Below are 4,357 nucleotides of genomic sequence, written 5' to 3' on the forward strand. Positions count from 1 at the left end.
CTCGACCCTCCCCACAAAAATAATTTTGGGTTTTTTGTTCTCCTGGTTCTAAAACTTCACTCTGTAGTCAATAAATCAATAAGTATTTATTAAGTATTGTGGTAAGGCCCTGGGATACAAATACAAAAAACAGAGAATCCCTGCCTTCTATTATGTCTCAATTTAACAAGGTTATCTTCCATTCAGAAAAGTTGTTGTTGTTGTTGTTTGTCCTTTGTTCATGAAGAGAACTATGACATGGAGATGATGTCATGACTTGTATTGAATTGGATTTTTTTAAGTAAGGGAGGGCTGTGCAAAGTCACCAGAACCATCTGGGTCCAGTGGCAAGATATATATCATGGCTTCCTTTCCGCCGGCTCCGCCATATTCCAGTGAGTTGCCAAAATGACGAACACAAAAGGAAAAAGGAGAGGAACATGTTACATGTTTTCTAGGCCCTTTAGAAAACATGGTGTTGTCCCTTTGGCTTCATATATGCGAATATACAAGAAAGGTGATATTGCATGGGCAAGGTTCAGCAAGGGTATGGGCACAGTTCAGCAAGGAATGCCCCACAAATGTTACCATGGCAAGACTGGATGGGTCTATAATGTTACTCAACATGCTGTAGGCATTGTTGTAAACAAACAGGTTAAGGGCAAGATTCTAGCCAAGAGAATTAATGTGCGTATTGAGCATATTAAGCATTCTAAGAGCAGTAGAGGGTAAAAGAAAATGACCAGAAGAAGAAGGAAGAAGGAAGCCAAAGAAAAAGGCACCTGGGTTCAACTGAAACGTCAGCCTGCTCCACCCAGAGAAGCATACTTTGTGAGGACCAATGGCAAGGAACCCAAACTGTTGGAACCAATCCCCTGTGAATTCATGGCATAAATGACTAAAAAACATAATAAAAAGATTCTTGGATTAAACAAAAAAAAAAGATATATATCATGATGACTAGAGATGGCCCTGGATGTGTAAGGTAACTGAGGTTAAGTGACTTGCTCAGGGTCACACAGTTAGTAAGTATCTGAGGTGAGATTTGAACTCAGGTCTTCCTGATTTTAGAGCCAGTGCTCTATCCACTATGCCACCTAACTGCCCCAATAAAGATTGAGAGGAGGCATCTCCTATGGTACCACCACAAACTTGGAGGGAGAGAAGGAAAGGGCAAGGCCAGCTTCCTCTGCCCTACTCCAAAATGTCTAATATTCCCAGTTAACTGAATGAAACAAACCATTGTAAGCTCTTGGCTCTGCTTGTACCTTCCTTTGGATCTGCCTCACTATTAGTTTTGCTGATGTACTTGCTATGGCTCTCAACTTTGATTCTGCCCCTACTCTCAATCCTGTGGCTTCCTCACCACCAAAACTTTGGGTTCCATTATGTAGATGTACTCCATTGTCTCTGACCTTTATAGATGATATTGACTTAAATGCTGCTGACTCCTGCATTATGGATAAAACCTGGCTCAATGTTGGTAAGCTGGTTCCATTTCCCAAGTATTTCACTCTCAGATTCCTAAGTTAGGTCTGACTTCTGAGCCACAGGGACTTTGGGCATCCCTGTGAAATCCAAGAGCATATACCCTGGGGGGCAACTGGGTGGCACAGTAGATAAAGCACCGGCCCTGGATTCAGAAGGACCTGAGTTCAAATTCAGCCTCAGACACTTGACACTTACTAGCTGTGTGACCCTGGGCAAGTCACTTAACCCTCATTGCCTGGCAAAAAAAAAAAAGGCAGAAAGAAAGAAAGAAGAAAAAAATCCAGAAGAACTGACAAGTCAGGCGTCATAACAAGATAAAGAGCTTAGAAGAATCTTGACCTTTAGTTTAACATATCAATTTCTACCTCTAATTTTCTGGCATTAGATCCTAACCTTGGTCAGAACCCAACTCCCCTATACTATGTTAATCTTATTTTTCCCACAATTCCTGACCTTACCCTGGAGATTCTCTGGCCACTACCTAGGACTGCCCTCTACCCTTAACTTTCTATCTAACTTTGCTGTGACCCTGACTGTCTGATGTCAAAGTTTCCTATATTTCTTGTTACCTGAGACTACCTGACACTGAGACCCCTAGAGGTCAACCAACCTATCATGAAATAGTCCTCACATTTATGTGCAATTGATATTGACAGACTGCCTTTCATTTTAGGACCTTTGAGGACATTATAAATTCATATTCTTTACCCGGCTTTTACAGTTACTCCAAATATCTTAAGAACTAAAGGTGATATATCCCCCTTACCCCCTTAGGGAGGGGGGAGGGAAAGGAGGGAAGGCGGAATAGAATTTGGAACTCAAAATTCTAAAGAAAAATGTTTATTTTCAAAAAAGAATTAAAGATGAAAGTTTGGGGGTGGGGAAACAAAACTAAACCTTTTGACTCTGAATCTGACATTTAAAAACTAGCCTCTTCTCTCTCTCTCTCTCTCTCTCTCTCTCTCTCTCTCTCTCTCTCTCTCTCTGTCTCTGTAAATAATGCTGATTTAAGGCATTTTCACTGTAAATTAGAATGGGGAACCATCACCCCCCCCAAAATTTAGGCAGAACATTTTTACTTAAAATGTGATCTGCTGACATTAATGACCAAAACCAAGCTATAAACCAAGGGAAGATGGCAGCATCTGTGGTGTATCAAACTTCATAAAGAATCAAGGGGAGTTCTACAGAAATCTCCAAATATCACATAGCTAAAGTATTTATCTTTAGAAATATTGGACAAGGAAAGGGTTAAATGACTTGTCTGCACATCCTGGCTTTACCACCAACTTCCTGAATTGACTCTGAACAAATCTACTTCTCTGGTCATCTCTCTGATGGCGAATCAGGAGGTTGGACTAGATATCCTCCAATGTCCCTCCTAGCTTTGTCATTCTATGAATCCTTGTTTTAAATCTAGGGCAGCTAGGTAGCACAGTGGATAGAGCACTTGTCCTGGAATCAGGAGGATGTGAATTCAAATCTCACCTCAGACACTTAATAGCTGTGTGACCCTAGGCAAGTCACTTAACCCCAATTGCCTTAAACATCTAGGGCCATCTCCAGTTGTCCTGATATATATCTTGTCACTGGACCCAGAGGCCTCTGGAGGACAGAGTGACTTTGATGACTTTGCACAGCCCTCCCTCACTTAAATTCAATTTACTGCAAGTCATGACATCACCCTGATATCATGGTCTTCTTTGGGAATGAAGGACAAACAACAACAAGGGTTTCTCTGCAAAAATCTTTGCCTTTATCTGAGAGAACTGCACTATAGGTTTCCATTACTGCATGCACTGGTATCTTCCTAACTTCAGTGTATTACATGGGTGATTTTTCATATTCAAGAGGGTGAGCAACCAACACTGCCAGGTCACTCCCGGTAAAGGCTTTCTGGGCCATCCAGGTGGCAGTTGGAAAGGAGGGCAAGTGAGTTAACAGTGTAGAGAAGGGGGCATTAAATGTCACTAGTTTGATGCATGCAAAGCAGACAGTAAATCCCAGCAGCAGCACAAACACCATGCTTGAAGGGAGGAGAAAACATTTGGTAGGAAAATGAGATTTCTAAGCTTCGAAGGGCATCTTCCAAAACAAAGCAGCGTGTGTGTTCGAATCATCAAATGCAAGAGAAATGTCATGAAATGGAGAGAGCTTAACACACATGGTGTTTGCTTGAATAAAGGGCCAAGCCATACGGCATGTTTCTGGCTTCATTTCTCAAATCACAGTGCCTCATTCAATAATCAGTTTCCAAGGGAAATTGCAGAATCTCCTTTCCTAGATACCTTTTACTTGTCACCTTATCCATGACTACTGGAAGCTAGATTGTAGTCAAAGTAGATGTAGATTAGGAGTCAAGAGACCCAGAGTTAATCTTGCCACTAACTGCCAGGGATATATCTTAGATTACTGAGACTGTTCCCCCTCCATACATTACCTTTCTGGAGGAGGAAGAGCCAAAATGGTGGAGGAAAGGCAGTATACATTACCTTTCTGTTACATTTTCCCTCCAAGACTACATTTTATATTCACTTCATTTTTTAAAGTGTTCTGTTGGTGCTTGTGTGTGTATGTTCTAAACACCACTATTAGTTCCCAATAGCCCCATGTCCCATAGAACCTTTTCATCATTCAATTGTTTTTCAGTCTTCATAACCCCATGTGAGGTTTTCTTGGCAAAGGTATGAGAGGGGTTTGCCATTTCCTTCTCCAGCTTATTTTATAGATGAGGAAACTGGGGCAAACCGGGCTAAATGACATGCCCAGGCTTACACAGCTGGTAAGTGTACGAGACTAGATTTGAACTTAGAAAGATGAGTCTTCCTGTATTTGATCCACTATGCCACCTAGCTGACTCTTTTCCTACAACAAAAGAAAAGCAATT

At 41.4% G+C, this 4,357-nt stretch overlaps 1 pseudogene; it reads left to right on the top strand.

Annotated features, from left to right (window-relative positions):
• Positions 1-336: 336 nt before the first annotated feature.
• Positions 337-873, top strand: LOC122745523 (annotated as a pseudogene).
• The last annotated feature ends 3,484 nt before the right edge of the window (positions 874-4,357 follow it).

The sequence above is a fragment of the Dromiciops gliroides genome, chromosome 3, assembly GCF_019393635.1.
Source record: "Dromiciops gliroides isolate mDroGli1 chromosome 3, mDroGli1.pri, whole genome shotgun sequence".
In the NCBI taxonomy this organism is placed as follows: domain Eukaryota; kingdom Metazoa; phylum Chordata; class Mammalia; order Microbiotheria; family Microbiotheriidae; genus Dromiciops; species Dromiciops gliroides.